Here is an 18,558-nt window from a genome sequence, read left to right on the forward strand (position 1 = left end):
CAGCTTTATGGAGACGGTTGCGAATGGTCCTCGCCGATACCCCAGGAGCAACAGTGTCCCTAATTTGCTGGGAAGTGGCGGTGCGGTCCCCTACGGCACTGCGTAGGATCCTACGGTCTTGGCGTGCATCCGTGCGTCGCTGCGGTCCGGTCCCAGGTCGACGGGCACGTGCACCTTCCGCCGACCACTGGCGACAACATCGATGTACTGTGGAGACCTCACGCCCCACGTGTTGAGCAATTCGGCGGTACGTCCACCCGGCCTCCCGCATGCCCACCATACGCCCTCGCTCAAAGTCCGTCAGCTGCACATACTGTTCACGTCCACGCTGTCGCGGCATGCTACCAGTGTTAAAGACTGCGATGGAGCTCCGTATGCCACGGCACAAATGCTGCGCAGCTAGCGCCATTCGACGGCCAACACCGCGGTTACTGGTGTGTCCGCTGTGCCTTGCGTGTGATCATTGCTTGTACAGCCCTCTCGCAGTGTCCGGAGAAAGTATGGTGGGTCTGACACACCGGTGTCAATGTGGTCTTTTTTCCATTTCCAGGAGTGTAGATATCCCATATGGAAGCACATCATGCAGCTGTAGCGAGAAACAAATAACTCGACTGTCAGACATTATTATGTGGTTAGGAACAATATCTCTTCAAACGTTTGAGACCTGACAGCAATGTTAGTAGCTTGTTAGTATTCCATGTGACTTGATGAAGAAGTTAGTCTGGTACATTCGTCTTAGTTATGCACACTATGGAGTAAAAGTACGTTTTTACCTACTCCGTGAGACTTCTTAGCTTTCGAGCATGGAAAAAAGTATGCGACATGTTCTGAGCAATTGTAAACTCTGTCAAATAGCTAAAACATCCACCAAATCTCATTTTGCTCAACTGATTCCCATTATTCCTGTTAAATTACGTCATTCAGCAGTCGTGGACATGTATGGACCCCTTCCAATGAGCAGACAAGGTTTTTAGTGTATTTTTGTGGCATTTTAACGCACTCCAAAATCTGTTTCTTGAGCACCACATGAGAAAGAGACTTAGAGAACTGTTTCTACAGCATTTACCACGGATTCTTAAGAGAAGTCGGACATGTCGAAAAGTTAACTCTGACAATGGAACTCAATTTCTTTTGACTCTTTGGATACATACAGCAAAAAACAGAAAAAATTACACCAATTTTCACTTGCCAGAACCATGCTTTTCCCAATCCATCTGATAGAATGATGAAAGAAATAGAAAACTTATGCTGAGTGCAGCACACATAATCGGATAGGTATATTCAAATCTTTCAGGACACCATACAATTTTCATCTAATGATTCAACTTTGGTCGCTCCACATTGGTACTAAAAAATAAACTACTGCCTGATAAAATCGGATAAACTGTACCTTTTGCAAAGTCACAATACTTAAGACAACATGATGTTACGGAAAACGTCATTAAAAAAATAAAATAGGCAGCAGAGAAGAGAAAACAGCCACAGAAGAGGAGATGCAAGAATAAAGACTTCAGGGTAGGTCAGAAGGTGTTAGTTTGTTCTCACCAATTATCATGCAAATCAAACAAGTTTAAAAAATTCTTAATCTACAATGGAGATTCCATATTTGCCGAATAGCTCACCTGAATGCGACTGAAGTCGAAACAATGCGCGCAAAACCAATGCGTGGCCCATACCACCTTTTCAATATAAAACATCTTGTAGAGTAATCCTTTGGGTTTTTCCTTTGTTTAGTCAGTACACATTTCTTAGTATTGTCATGTGATATATGTGATTTTCTCATTGACGAGTGGGTTATTGTAAACTTGTTGAAGATAAGTCATAAGCCAGTTCCTCCTATGTATGTGTAGGTCGTATTTATTTTTGCCTTATATAAAGTCGAAGAGATTGAAGATTTCTTTGCATTTCTATCACTTTATGCACTTCTGTTAATACATTGTGCTTTACTGTTACATATATAAATTACAACGTCACTAATAATGAAACTTTCTAGTGGCATGTGTCACACAAAAATTCAAACAAAACTACATTAAATACGCAGCAACTTTTAGTCGAGTATACATGCACAACGGCACAAATATATTAGTTTTGATAGTAACATTGGGTATTGCATAAAGAAATGGACGTTTTCTTACAAGCTGTCACACTGAATTATGCAACAATTGGATGGCATTTGAGAAATGTTGTACATTGCGCAATTGTAGAACACAGAGAATTTTTGGTTGGATTTAAGAGCACTGTATATAATATGGAGAAACGACCATAAGTAAGTCACTTGAGCTTGTTTCGAGTAATGTATAGTATGTGATGGAAGTAAATCTGAGTTTATGATGTTATTGATTTTGTGGACTTACAGATCACATATTTGAGGTGATACGTTTTAAGATTTCAGGAGATAGACAGCGAGGTTAGGGACTGTTAGCAATTATGTGGCGATCTGCTTGTAGTGCACAGAGTTGTAGATTAGTGATTTTTGTTTAGAGAAGGTAATTTCTTAGCAATGTGGACAAGATGTGCTGGGAAATCTGCTACTTATTTGGTACATTGTGATGAGAACTATTGGCCTGTAAGCATTATTCTGTATATGTAATGATATTTATGGGAGATGGTACTTCTGTTCATGTGCTTGATTTGACAACTGTATGGTTTTGCTTGTTCTAACAATTCTTCTTTCTCCTTTAACAGGATAATAACATTTCTTTACTTTTTCACCTCATCTTAGGAGATTTATATGCGCTTACTAACCATTTAGCAAAACTATTCTTTGCCTTATTTGTGTATAGCTCTAAGGCATTTTTTTGGTATTACTTTGTCTTTCTTGCATTTCAGGTATGCTAAGCCTTTTTTATGTTAATGATTAGGTAGCACGTGCATAGAAGAAGCATCTGTTCCCACATTTTCAGTTTCACTATCTTTTGTGATGCAATGACGACTGACAATTCAACGTTATTTCTTTTGACTTGTATAACAATAATTTTGTGCACAAACCTTTGTACCATTCCTTCGGCCACTTTCCTTCAGAATAGTTGCTCGAGCTAGAAATTTTTGTAGGGAATAGTATTTTTTATGATTACACGGTATGTACTGAAGATTCTACTTTTGTAACTGTATTTTGGCAGATATTTGTACGAAAATGCTATGTTTATATTCTCAGTTCAAGTCTTCTATGCATACATTATTTTTCTCATGTCGTCTTACCTAGAATATTGTGTAACAATGATGTAAAGAATTTCATGTATATGTTAATATGCAACATTTATGGTTATTTATCAACTTTAGCTGTACAGTATGTTTTGGACTTGTGTTAACCGCCAACAACAAACTTTCTCTTATGGAAACTTACTTTAGGTCTTTGTTTGTATTGCTATATGCTAACACAACCGTATCAATTTTTATTCTGGCTTATGGTTCAAATGGTTCTGAGCACTATGGGACTCAACTGCTGTGGTCATCAGTCCCCTAGACCTTAGAACTACTTAAACCTAACTAACCTAAGCACATCACACACATCCATGCCCGAGGCAGGATTCGAACCTGCGACCGTAGCAGTCGCACGGTTCCGGACTGCGCGCCTAGAACCGCGAGACCACCGCGGCCGGCATTCTGGCGTATGTATTTAGTTATTTTCAACAGCGTTTGCTTATGTGTTATGCTGAATCAGAACTTTCATGCGTATATTTAGGCATACTCTTCCACACTAAGAGACATTTACGCAATGTATGGATGCAGTACCGAGCGAGGTGGCGCAGTGGTTAGCACACTGGACTCGCATTCGTGAGGGCGACTGTTCAATCTTGCGTCCGGCCATTCTGATTTAGGTTTTCCGTGATTTCCCTAAATCGCTTCAGGCAAATGCCGGGATGGTTCCCTTGACAGGACACGGCCGACTTCCTTCCCAATCCTTCCCTAATCCGATGAGACCGGTGACGTCGTTGTTTGTTCTCTTCCCCCTAATCAATCCAATGAATGTAGTTATACAACAACGATGTTAACCTCACTTCAGCTGGATTTATGCAATTGTTTCACAGACATTTGGTGCAAAAATGATACGTTTTCTTATTACTATGGCACTTTACGTTACTGTTGTAAGAGACTTTTGCTCCGAGTTGTCAGCGGAATATTTATGCACCAATACTGGATTCTCTGAGTCTGTTCTTAGCCTCCTCAGAAATAACCAAGAACAATACTGTAACTGTTTTTGCATTGAGTTTTCGACAAAACATGTTTCTTTCAAAACACATTTCGACGACTTCTCTTTAGTGGTGTACTGGACAGACTGAAGTTAACGACGATTTTCATTATATGCGTATAATTTAACGATGATAACAGACAACAATTTGTAAATTATGAATCCTGTTATCTTTTTATACTATTTACGGCTATCACTTCTATATTTCTACTTACGCACTTTGTGTTTTAACTTTGTTAGCGAATTTCGCAGTCTAATCTTTGTTAATTACAACCCTCACCCTGAAAAATTCTGGCCGGAGAGGCCGAGGAACAGTGAAAGGTGAGTGTGAATTTTTGTAGGAATTTTTCTTGTTTTGGATACCTGAAATCGCTCTCGTAAAGCTTAAATTTCTCAGAAAAGCGCGCGCACTCTCGACAGAGACGCTGAACCGAACAGACATGAGCTAGAGATGGTTTTTGCTCTGCGAACATTTATCTGTTGATTGCGAGAAAAGGAGAGGAACAGTTAGTTGTGCTTCGGTGTTAGATGTGAGCAGTCAAGTTATGGTTTAGTAGCAGCAAGGGACAAACAATGGAGATTTTGAGAATTATGTTATGAATCTGTAGTAGAGTTATTCTGGAGAGAAAAAGAATTGATTTTTACATTGGTACGATTATATTTGTGACGAACGGACTGCAGCAAATGATGACGTTTGTTTTGTTTGCAGCAGCGGTTTGATAATGCAGCTTTTGATTTTCAGTTTGGCTTTATAGTTCATTGAAAGAGAAATGGATTTAAGAATTAAATTTTGTTTAAGGAGAAATTATTCATGTCAGGTTCAGTTTTTGTCGTTTCTCAGAAAGCTTCACTATTTTTAAAATTTCATTGATTGTTGTTAAGCCCAAGGAAGTGAAATTGGATTTCAGTTCACGTAAACTAGATACATTGTTCACTTCCCAAGAATAAATTTTCAATTTATTTGAGAACCATTATCAGAAATTATGAATCAAGAATGATAGCTTTCAGAATAGACATTGTATCTGTGCCTATCTCTGTAGTTGTATTTTACACCTGTATTATTCGAGAGGCGCTGTAGCTATGAAAGCAGTTTACACGCAGGTAAGACAAACTGTATAGAGAACAGATTCTTCCTTTAATTAAATTTCACAAGGACAAACTTTATTTTCAAAGTAACCAGTTTTCTTTTATCGCAATTCTTAGTCATATTTTGTGGTTACAGTAAGTTTAAGACGGGGCATGATTTTTTTAAGATTGTCGCTGTTATTTATGCATTCTCACAGTGGAATTTTTGTCATCAGCAGTTAGCGTTAAGCTACCTACAGGTTCACTTTCAGTTCAACTTTCATTTTCGCTTACAAAAACAAATCTAAACATAACTTTTAACCTTCCACAGTCATCGAGCAGCGGGACGGCAGACTGATGTCTGCAATAGCAGAACAGGAAACCACTGGTGGAAGGGACGAGAACTGTGTTTTTTTAGTCCGTTTTCCGTATGCTCCTTTGTGTAGCCTCCAGACTTTTTCCTCAAGGAAAATATAGATCCACTCGTATGACTGAAAATTTCCAAACTTATCCTTCTCGTGGGAATGGTGTGCGAAGCCCAAAAAAATTCCAGATTTTCCGACAAACAAGTGTGGACATGAGAACGGGGCGACACTCGCCTCCCGTTTTCATATATACATATCTCATCGGTGGATAAATTTTAACTTTATGCTGGAATCCAGGGAATGGACTTCCAGATCCCTGGTTAGAAGTGCACCTAGGCCCTTTCTGGGACTGGTTTGAAAAGAATGTGCGGGTTACCTCTCCAAGGTCTGAAGGACGGCTATCAAAATTCAGAGAGGCATTCGAATTCGTACTCAATGCGTACGGGTATTCCGTTTCCAGCTTCTACTTCGTAATGCTGCTGTGGACTCTGCTAAGCCTTCGAAGAAAGAAGATTTATTTGCTTGTCGTCTGTAATTTTTACACGCTGCTTGAATAAACATTATTTCATTAGATCAGAGTCTATTATTCAACACCCATTAAAATAAGTTATTCAATTGAAATGCCCAAGTCTTCCAACCATAATCAATAGACAAGGCCTCTGATGAGTTCAACAACTTATCAAATAACGTTCTTCGATGACCGCTGCAGCTGACTTTTCAAGTAGCCTATTATCTCAAAGGCGCTAGTTTATCATTTTGTAGGATCTGGGGTGATAGATTCAGCATCAGCCTCATCTGCATAACCATGGAACGTCTGAGCAAGAGGTCGTGTTCATAGAACACCCGGCTTCTGGCAAAACCACCACGGAGAGGAAATACGAGAAACTAGAGCTGACTCAGAAGTTTGCCGACTATGATTCCTCCGATGCTCCATTCGCGATTGGAAGAGGGAAGAGAGGAACAGATAGTGATACCAGAAGCACTCTCCGCCACGTACCGTAATATGACGTGCGGTATATAAATGTAGATGTGCATATAAGCATGTGCAGGATGGTATGCTTGCACAAGCTTGCTTGACCGAAACTGGATCAAGACTCAGGCGCCTTCAACAGTTCAAATGCTTGCACAAAATTATCACATGGCCTGCAGACGATCATGCATAAATGCACAGAGTACTTGACCCTTAACTACTTGGTCATTCACAGGAACACAATTATTATGGAGGGGTCTCACAGACAGCATTTTTCTATTTTATATATCAAACCAGAATTTTGCTGAATATATATAGTTTCTTGACTTCCAGTCATTCATTACACTTCTTAGAGGTGGCTTTTGTAGAAACCTGATTTTTTTAAAAGTCTGCGGTATTTTAAACTCTTCGACAATTAAAACAAATCGACATCTGGAGTATATTTTTATTTTATGAGTTACGAAAATAACAGCAAATAGATAGCTCTCTACTCACACACAGATTTTCATCAGAGGGATTATATTACAAATTGGCAATATAACTAGGTGGAAAAATCCGACATGACTTACGATAAACTGCGTGCGAAATCAGCTTTCAGTTTACGACTCACTTTGCAATGTAGAGCGAATAATTCAGTCCGTAAGTCTATGAATGGAGAAACGTTGCCACCATTTTACTTCTCAAATTAGAAGTAAAAACTGAATACTTCTTCTCATGTGGCATTGAATCATACTTTAGTCAATTTCCACCTGCAAACACTTCACGCAGACCTTCCCGGAACACTCCAAACAAATCGGAACACCACGCTGTTGACATGGATACGATTTTCGAATTCTTCTTTCGGTGTCTGAGGCTCATCTTGCAAGTGAAGACATCTGTCTCACATAAAAAAAATAAAAAAATAAAAAAAACAAACGCGGCACGCAAACACTATGGTTCGTCTGTGAGACCTTTCAAGGCTAATAATTACTAAACAAAGAGCAGCAACAATTGCAAGAATGCTGGCACGTGTAGCTTGACAGCCAATAGGAAGGTACATGGAAGAGTTCATTTGGCTTTGCAGGGGTGTGAGAAATATCTCGACACAAAAATTAGTAGCGGTCTGAGAGACTTGGCAGAAAATCCTAAGAAATTTTGGTCTTATGTCAAAGCGGTAGGTGGATCAAAACAAAATGTCCAGACACTCTGTGACCAAAATGGTACTGAAACAGAGGATGACAGACTAAAGGTCGAAATACCAAATGTCTTCTTCCAAAGCTGTTTCACAGAGGAAGACTGCACTGTAGTTCCGTCTCTAGATTGTCGCACAGATGACGTAATAGTAGATATCGAAATAGACGACAGAGGGATAGAAAAAAATTAAAATCGCTCAAAAGAGGAAAGGCCGCTGGACCTGATGGGATACAAGTTCGATTTTATACAGAGTACGCGAAGTAACTTGCCCCCTTCTTGCAGCGGTGTACCGTAGGTCTCTAGAAGAGCGTAGCGTTCCAAAGGATTGGAAAAGGGCACAGGTCATCCCCGTTTTCAAGAAGGGACGTCGAACAGATGTGCAGAACTATAGACCTATATGTCTAACGTCGATCAGTTGTAGAATTTTGGAACACGTATTATGTTCGAGTATAAAGACTTTTGTGGAGACTAGAAATCTACTCTGTAGGAATCAGCATGGGTTTCGAAAAAGACGGTCGTGTGAAACCCAGCTCGCGCTATTCGTCCAAGAGACTCAGAGGGCCATAGCCACGGGTTCCCAGGTAGATGCCGTGTTTCTTGACTTCTGCAAGGCGTTCGATACAGTTTCCCACAATCGTTTAATGAACAAAGTAAGAGCATATGGACTATCAGACCAATTGTGTGATTGGATTGAAGAGTTCCTAGATAACAGAACGCAGCATGTCATTCTCAATGGAGAGAAGTCTTCCGAAGTGAGAGTGTTATCAGGTGTGCCGCAGGGAGTGTCATAGGACCGTTGCTATTCACAATACACATAAATGACCTGGTGGGTGACATCGGAAGTTCACTGAGGCTTTTTGCAGATGACGCTGTGGTGTATCGAGTGGTTGTAACAATAGAAAATTGTACTGAAATGCAGGAGGATCTGCAGCGAATTGACGCATGGTGCAGGGAATGGCAATTGAATCTCAATGTAGACAAGTGTAATGTGCTGCGAATACATAGGAAGATAGATCCCTTATCATTTAGCTACAAAATAGCAGGTCAGGAACTGGAAGCAGTTAATTCCATAAATTATCTGGGAGTACGCATTAGGAGTGATTTAAAATGGAATGATCATATAAAGTTGATCGTCGGAAAAGCAGATGCCAGACTGAGATTCATTGGAAGAATCCTAAGGAAATGCAGTCCGAAAACAAAGGAAGTAGGTGCTTGTTCGCCCACTGCTTCAATACTGCTCAGCAGCGTGGGATCCGTACCAGATAGGGTTGATAGAGGAGATAGAGAGGATCCAACGGAGAGCAGCGCGCTTCGTTACAGGATCATTTAGTAATCGCGAAAGCGTTACGTTGATGATAGATAAACTCCAGTGGAAGACTCTGCAGGAGAGACGCTCAGTAGCTCGGTACGGGCTTTTGTTAAAGTTTGGAGAACATACCTTCACCGAAGAGCCAAGCAGTATATTGCTCCCTCCTACGTATATCTCGCGAAGAGACCATGAGGATAAAATCAGAGAGATTAGATGTAGAGACGGTCGATAGTAGTTAAGGGTTGATCATGCACGCTCATCAAGCTTGCACATACGTGAGTAGTCACCTATGCATGACGGGCCTCTGGCAGCGGGAGTAAACGTACGCCGTCCATTCAGTTCCGGCGTCGGCGAGCAGGCACCAAGCTGGCTGGCCCGTACCCGGAGCAACCTCACACGGTGCAGGTAGGGGAATGATTTAGGTCAAGGGGGTGGCGAGGGGCTGCGGCGGCGAGCGTTTGACGGATAGAAGCGGCCGCGGAACTAATGGGGGTTCGCGGGCGGACCACACCTGCGCCGGTAAAACACACAAATCAGCCGCGGAATGACACCTCATTCCGACCAGGTGTCCGCGCGATGATGCGTGCCCGGGCCATTGTCGATTCCCGGGCTCGCCTGCCCGCGGGTGCCGCCGCCAAAAAACTCGCCCTGCCGCTCGGGCAAAGTGCCACCCCCACAAAAACGCCGCCGCTGCGCGGGCGAAAACAAATTGCTTTTTTATATACATATCGGTCTGGCGCGCTCACTCCGAGCAGTGCTCTATGCGCGGCCGCTTTCGTCCCTTCTGTGGGCCGCGCTTTTATTGTTTTATTTTATTGCGGCGCGGTGAGTTAGTGGCCACCGAAAGGGAGGAACTGCGGAAGAGCCGAACCGAGAGGTATGTGGCTTATTACCATATGTGGACACAGTAAGGCGGGCGGCGGTATTCCGGGAAAAGTCGTTGCGCGGTTGGCCGCCTTTCAACGCGCTCTCCTCGCCTCTTTACGAGCGCCACTCCGTTCCGGTTTGACGTGCTGGGCCGGACCGCCGCGACGGCCTATAAACGCTGATCCCGAGTCACGTCCGTGGAGCATGCGACGAAAATCCTCCGATGCCGGTCGTAAAGGAGTGGACTTATTTTCTTTATTGTTATTATATCCGGCTGTTTAAATTTAGTGTTCCCGCCGGTACAAAGAGCGGCAAACAGAGTGTGATGTACGGAGAGACCTGAATTCGTTTCTGAGCTGGGTGGTGCAATACTTGAGCGTTGTGTTCGAATTCGAAGGCAGTGGGGTTCAAATCCCAGTGCGGCATCCTGGTTTAGTTTCCGGTGGTTTATCTAACTCATCTCAGGGACTGCTGTTACTCTACATCTTCAACTACGTGTCTTTTCCGCAGGCCACTTTCTGATCTGTGGCAGTGGCTACTTTGTGTAGCAATGTCACTTATTCCCTTTCTCGGATTGGATTGTTTGGGGGAGGAGACGAGACAGCTATGTCATCGGTCTCATCGTATTAGGGAAGGACGGGGAAGGAAGCCGGCCGCGCCCTTTCAAAGGAACCATCTGGGCATATTCCCTTTCTCGAACCAGTGGTCCGAAGAAGAATGACTGTTGGTAAGTCTCAGTGGAGTTCAAATCTCTCTACTTTTACCTTCATGGTTTTATCGCGAGATATTCGTAGGAAGGAGCAATGCCTGAGGTGACACTTTCAAGCGCTCTTCACATTTTAACAGTGAAACAGCACGATGCACAACGCCTTTCTTGTAGCGCCTGATGCTGCAGTCGGATGAGCATCTCTGTGGCGCTTTCGCATTAACTAAAATAATCTGTAGCGAAACGCTCTGCTCTTCTTTGAATCTTATCTATTTCCTCTATCAATCCTATCGAGTATGGACCCCAGACTGGCTAGCAGTATTCAAGGAGTCCTTTAAGCTTCCTTTTTTTGAATGGACTACACTTCCTGAACATTTTTTCAATTTATCCTATTCTGGCACAGGTCTTACCTGCCGCTAGTTTTATGTAGTCGTTCCGCTACTATCGCTCCGTACGCCAACTGCCGGATATTTGATGGATGTGACTCCTTCCGGTTACCGTACTATTAACGTGTAATCAGTAATTGGTCTTGTTGCTCTCTTACCGGCAATTCGCTAAATTCTTTTATACTGAGTGTCATCACCCAATCCGAGCACCCAGTGTAGATCTCTACAGGCCTTCCTGCGTTTCACCACAGTCTTCTATCGTTGCGATTTGTCTGTACCCAACAGCATCATCCGCAGAAAGCTGCATGGTGTTTCCGATATTATCCGCTTGGTACACAAAAGCACATAGTGGTGACAGAAGTGATACGGTATCTCCATACCTCCTAATATCGTGTCGGACTTCCTTTTGTCCAGCACACTGCAGAAGCTCGACGTCGAATGAATACAAGAAGTCGCTGAAAGTCCGCTGAAGAAATTGAGAAATGTTGCCGGAAGTGTCGCCATTGCAGGACTTCGTGCACGAACTGTCCCCTCGATTATGTCACAAACTGTTCGACGGGGTTCATATCGAGCGATCTGGGTGGCCAGATCATGCACTCGAATTGTCCAGAATTTTCATCTACGTCTATATGGATACTCTACAAATCACACTTAAGTGCCCGCCAGAGGGTTCACCGAACCACCTTCACAACAATAATCTATTATCTCACTCTCGAACAGCATGCGGAAGAAACGAATGCCTGTATATTCCTGTGCAAGCTCTGATTTCTTTTACTTCATTATGATGATCTTTCCTCCCAATACAGGTCGGCGACAACAACATATTTTCGCATTCGAAGGAGAGAGCAGGTGCTTAAATGTCACTAGAAGATCCTGTCGCAACGAGAAATTCCGTTGTTTTAATGATTTCCACCCCAAATCCTCAATCATGACATTGACACTCTTGTGCTGCTCTTCTCTGAACTTTCTCTATGTGCCCTGTTAACCCTCTCTGGCAAGGAACTCACACGTCGGAGCAGTACTCTTTAGCAGATCTGTGCATCTTCTAAGTGTTCTGCTAATAAAATGCAATCTTTGCTCCACCTTCGCCGCAGCATTTTATATAAGTGCTTTCCAATTTAAGTTGTTCGTAATATTAATTCCTACGAACTTAGTTTAGTTTACGGCCTTTGGATTTGATTGATTTGTCGTGTAACCAAAGTTCCGCATGCTGATCTCACTGTTTTAATTATTTAGAGTCAATTGCAAATTTTCGTACCACACAAATATTTTTTCCAAATATTTTCTAAATCGTTTTGCAATTTCATCTTCTGATGACTTTAGTAGACGATAAAATACAGCATCATATACAAACAGTCTAAGACGGGTGCTCAGATTGTTCCCTCAATCATTCATATAGATAAGCAACAACAGAGGGCCTATAACACTACCTTGGGGAACGACAGAAATCACCTCCGTTTTACACGTTGACTTTCCATCGGTTACTACAACTTGTGACCTCTCTGACAGGAAATCACAAATCCAATCGCATAACTGAGACGATATTCCACAAGCACGCAGTTTGATTACAAGCTGCTTGTGTCGTACAGTGTACAAAGCCTCTAGAAATACGAAATAAATTTAAAATCCCTTGTCAGTTTCACTCAACATTTCGTGTGAGAAAAAAGCTAGTAGTGATTCACAAGAACGATATATCGTAAATACATTTTGACTGTGTGTCAATAGACCGTATTCTTCGAGGTAATTCGTAATGTTCGAACACAATATATGTTCCAGTATCCTACTGCATATCAACGTTAATGATAAGGCCTGTTTTTTAGTGAATTACTCCGATTGCGTTTCTTGAATGCTGGTGTGACTTGTGGAGCTTTCCAGTCTTTGTATATTTTGCTTATTTTTTTCATAGTTCCACACAACTTCTTCCTGTTTTCTCGATTGATCTGTGTTCAGTTTTTCAAAACCTATCCATTGTGCCAACTTATAACTAAATTTGAGGGGGGTGCGATGGGGACGTTCCCTTGTGAGCAAAACTCGAAGTTGAAATCTTTCCCGCAAAGTTTTTTTTTTCAGCTGCTCCAACGGCAGTTTGGCCCCTGTGAAAACAAGTCTCCATAATGCTGTGTATCACTTAGGCACTAACTTCTAGTAAGAAAATGAAAGGGAGGAGAAGAGAAAATGTGCAGTATTTCGTAATAAATCTGAAGGCCCACACATTCCAAAGGATATATTGTTGTTACTGCGGTCCATAAGTAACTGATTAGTACGCGGTAAAGTGCCAAATGACTTGAAGATTAGAACTTCACCCAGTCCTAGAATTTCTTTTGTTCACTATGAAAACAAGGAATTTGACACGAGCGAGAAGTAGATTTTCTCATACTATATTCTGCAAGCGGTCTTATGGTGTGTGGTGGAGTATACTTCTGGTGGCATTATCACCACCCCTCCCTCTTTTCTCCTGTTCCATTCGCGAATGTCGCACGGAAAGAATGATTGTTGGTAAGTCGTATGAGCACTAATGTCTCACTTTCCGTCATGGTAGTTTTTGTACTTATGTGTTGGCGGATGTAATGCTTTGCCTGACTCTTGTCGGAAAGTATGCTTTGGGAATTTTAACACTTCACTACGTCAGCACTGTGAATGTTCATGTTGTAGCATAAGGTAGCGGTTCTTCCCTATCCAGTAGCGTATGGAGCGAGGTGAGTATGGCTGCTTAAATGCCTCTGTGACTGCTGTAATGAGTATAATCTTGTCTTCGTGGTTTTTCTGCAAACGACACGTGGGGGACTGAAGTACATTTCTAGATTTTCCTCTAAATGTTGCTTGTTAAAGCCTTGTACGTAGCCTTTCGGAGGATATTTTAAATCACTCTTCAAGCGCCCGCCAAATCAGAAATTTCAGCATTTCCATGGTCCTCTCCCCTCAGTTAATCAAAACTGTAATCATTCGAGCTACCGTGTCTTCAAGTAAGTTTCAAATACCGCGTTGTTCCTCTTCGTTAGGATGCGAGATTAACGAGAAATATTCAAAATTCGAGTGAACGAAAAGACTTTGGTTTATGTTTGACGTTTTCTTAGGACTTTTCCACTGAATGCCGGTTTAGCTTCTGCTTTTCCTATAGCTAATATTCCACTTGATATCATTCCCAGATATTTTATAGTTGTTACACTATCAAGTCACTGATTGCCAATACGCATTACACCAATGCATATTACGGTGGACGTGTTAAAGCTACCTCTCAACTTATAGTTCTCGCACTAAGCGTCATCCGACTTCAGATGTGCCCGCATTTCGCTACATTTTCCTGTCGTTGCAGTTTCGCAGTTTCCCTACATACAGGAGCTGTGCTCTTGAGTAGCCTCATGGAGACAACAGCTGTGCCCTCGGACAGTCTCATGCAGCTTCTGGCTTTATCTAATGCACCATTTACACTACCTGAAAAAAATTGAACACCCATAAGACATGGACTAGACGTACACATCATCACCCGGTATGTAAATGAGGAGTGTAGCAATTCTCTGCAGCAGGTAGAACCGCCATCGGAGTGCAGTAACATTGTTCCTGTTTAGTATTGGTACCAGACCTGCTAGGATTTACAGGGCTGTCAGGAACACACTGAAGAACATATAAGGTTGTGGCAGAGTAGCTTGTGCTGAGAAATAATTGTTAAGGAAAAATCCGATACTATGCACAGCTTGCGAGTTAATTAGCATTGCATTTCACCCAATCAGGTAGTTCCGTGCGCGATTCAAGCGACCCGCCAGAGACGGTGTCGCCAAACGTGTCCTTCCTTCTGTTTTATAAAACCGAACTGGAAGAGGTAGAAAAGTTGGACATGGAACGGTAGTAAGGACCGAGTCCGAGACAAAAGCTGAGCATCACGTGCGCTATCAGCTGCGCTACGAGAACTGACACTGATTGTATCTGGCGGGCCACTTGAATTTGCGCGCGCGACTGCCTGATTGCCTAACTTCAGTCCTAACCAATTTGCAAACGGCTCAACGAATTAAATTCTTTTTTTCGTGTCATGTATTTGTAAGCATAGCCTGCGTTGGTTGAGCAGACGACCCATTTTTCCGTAACAGATCCGGTTTTCATAAAAATGTCCTAGTGTCCCAAAAAAATCATTCGGGACACACAGCAGGCACTTTTTAATCAAGAAACAAAATGCATGGAACAATATTTCTCTTTTAGTTAGGTATGTGTGAAAAACAGGTTTCAACAAGTAGAAAGTTATGCACAAATATATTCACTATTTGGCTTAACTCGTCTTATGTTTTAGGAAAGTTGACGTGTTGAAAAGAAAAGCAGGTGTTACCTACCCCCGCCTCTAACTTGTCGACGTTCCATTTTATGGCCGTCAAGACAAGTAAATCCAACATCGAAGGAGATATGAAAGAAGTACCACTTAAAGCACTTCTCCTAACGGGACTGTAGGTGCATGAAAGTTAATTTTGTGAAGAATTTGAGTGATGCAGCATGTGTTAGCACTTCTATCTGATTACTGAGAAGTAATATTACATAGTTTTTAGGATTATAAAAGTATATTTAAGAATCTAGCCAGTTACTAAACATTGCAGAAAATGTGTCTTTCCTGAAGAAAACATTTTGTTTATGTGTAACATGCCAACATTTTCTTTTTTGCTATGGGTTTTTTAGCTGCTGTATCGTCATAGGCCTATTATCGCTTTCAAAATATCACGATACCTGACAGCAACGGCGGGCTATGTGTAATAATGAAGTTAGCTATAAACACAAGTGCCGCAGGCTTTTCTCTGTGAAACCTGGCAGCCGTAACCCATCCTGCAAAACGCTCACGAGCTTTTCAGACTGTTTCTGGCCGCTCTGTATAAGGGGCGTTAACAGTGTCAAATGGTGAGTGATCACTGAGAAGAACACTGAGATGCCACGTACCTCTATGAGACAGCGTTATCAGCACCTGACAGTTTGAAATGGGTCTCATTGCGGGTCCTGGATCGGCTCGTCGAATCATGCAGTATCCAGATCTGTGGGGCATTAGGATATGATTGCGGTCCGATGTTGGACTGCATCAGAACGTGAGGGTAGGCAGGTTTGTCACCAAGGTTCCAGTCGACCACATCTGACCACCACGTTGAAGGATCGCCACATTGTGCGCCGAGCACATGGTAACCCTTTCATATCTTCACCTACCACTTGAGTTCCCTGCAAGATTGTGTATCATCCCACAAACGGTCTGAGTCTAGCTGCAGCCGGGCTAGGGAATCACAATCTCATGCTTAGGCTGACGTAAACACAACTGCACAAACGGCTGTATTTGGAGTGGATAAGCGACCAGGTAGCATGAATAGCTAATGAAAGGTGTCGCATTGTGGCGCTGCGCGGCCATCGTCGTTGAGTATGGCGGCGACCTCGGAAAGGTCCCGTTCCTAGGTACAGCTGCGTTACACCTAGTGTCATGGTGTGAGAAAAGAAGGATGGAAGATTGTATTTAACGTCCCGTCAAGGTCACTAGAGACGGAGCACAAACACGGATTGCGTCAAGGATTGGGAAGGACATCGGCCGTGCCCTTTCAACGGAACCATCCCGGCATTTGCCTGAAGGTATTTACAGAAATCACGAAAAACCTGAATCTGGATGGCCGGACGCGCGTTTGAAACGGCTTCCTTCCTAATGTATGATATGGGGGGGGGGGGGGGGGGGGGAGGAAGACTGATAGTGACTGAGGGATCTCTAACTGCTCAACGGTCTCTCACGGAGATCCAGTACGACTTCAGTTTACGTCTGGTAGTGAGTGAGGTAACTCTGTTGGCACTACGATAGGATAAAGACGCCCTGCGTCTTAATATGTTACCGCTCATGCCACAGTATCAGTGTGCAATTTTTTAACAGGACAATGCTCATCTTCACATGGAATTTGTCTCGGTGAGCAGACTGCATAATGCTGAGATACTTCTGTGGCCAAAAAGAACTCAAGATCTCTTCCCTTAGAAGATGTGTGGGGCCAGCTCAGATATCGACTCGGTCCCAATACCATTATGCAGAATATCAAGGATCAGCTACAACAGTTGCGGTCCAGCTTGGCACAGAAGAATATACAAGGGCTTTTATGACACCCTCCCAACCGAAAAAGAGCTTGCATTAAGTTAAGAGAGGTTGCAACACCATACTCGTGAGTGGGCTCATACAGCCACGTTTTTTGTAAATTTGACTCGCTATTCTAATCAATCAGATCCCTATCCCTCTAGACCTGTGAAGTTTCATTTCGTCTCCTGCTACCCTTCTGGCAGCTTCACTTCTTTGCCAAGCATAGTGTATTGCATACAGTAGCAGACCTTACTAGGATTTACTGAATCGGATCAGAAAGTTGGTCCAGTATTCGGTAAGCTACTTGGCAGTGCCGAACTGCATCGAATGCCTTAACGAACTCATGAAATGCTACGTCAGTCTAGATATCGTTTACGGAGCTCTGGATCTCATGGACGAGCAGAGCTAACTGCGTTTCCAAGGATACCTGTTTTTGAAATCCGCGTTGACTCTTGCAGAGGAAATTTTGGTTCTCCAATACGGTGACAACACGAAAGAATATGTCTTGTTCCAAAGTTATACAGCAGTATAGGCCTATAATTATGTTCATCTGACCCACAACCACTCTTCAAGAGGGCAATGACTTGCGCTGTTTAGCAGTACCGTGGTATCCGTTGTTACTCCATTGACATACGGTAACTTGTAGCTAAAAGAGGTGTAAAGTCTTCCGTGTAATATGTGTAGAATATTATAGCTATGGACTTCGTTTCGCAGTCCCACTGTCACATCTCAAAATCTACAATTTCGGAGTTCATGATTGTAAGGAGGATACTGCACTGTCAAACAAATTCGTTGTTGTTGTTGTCTTCAGTCCTGAGACTGGTTTGATGCAGTTCTAAAGGCTAATCTATCCTCTGCAAGCTTCTTCATCTCCCAGTACTTACTGCAACCTACATCCTTCTGAATCTACTTAGTGTATTCATCTCTTGGTCTCCCTCTACGATTTTTACCATCCAAGCTGCCCTCCAATGCTAAATTTGTGATCCCTTGATGCTTCAGAAGCTGCCCTACCAACCGGTCCCTTCTCCTAGTCAAGTTGTGCCACAAACTCCTCTTCTCCCCAATTCCGTTCAATACCTCTTCATCAGTTATGTGATCTACCCATCAAATCTTCAGCATTCTTCTGTAGCACCACATTTCGAAAGCTTCTATTCTCTTCCTGACCAAACTATTTATCGTCCATGTTTCACTTCCATACATGGCTACACTCCATACAAATACTTTCAGAAACGACTTCCTGACACTTAAATCTATACTCGATGTTAACAAATTTCTCTTCTTCAGAAACGCTTTCCTTGCCATTGCCAGTTTACATTTTATATCCACTCTACTTCGACCATCATCAGTTATTTTGCTCCCCAAATAGCAAAACTCCTTTACTACTTTAAGTGTCTCATTTCCTAATCTAATTCCCTCAGCATCACCCGACTTAATTCGACTACATTCCATTATCCTCGTTTTGCT

This window comes from Schistocerca gregaria, chromosome 5 (assembly GCF_023897955.1).
Source record: "Schistocerca gregaria isolate iqSchGreg1 chromosome 5, iqSchGreg1.2, whole genome shotgun sequence".
Lineage (NCBI taxonomy): Eukaryota > Metazoa > Arthropoda > Insecta > Orthoptera > Acrididae > Schistocerca > Schistocerca gregaria.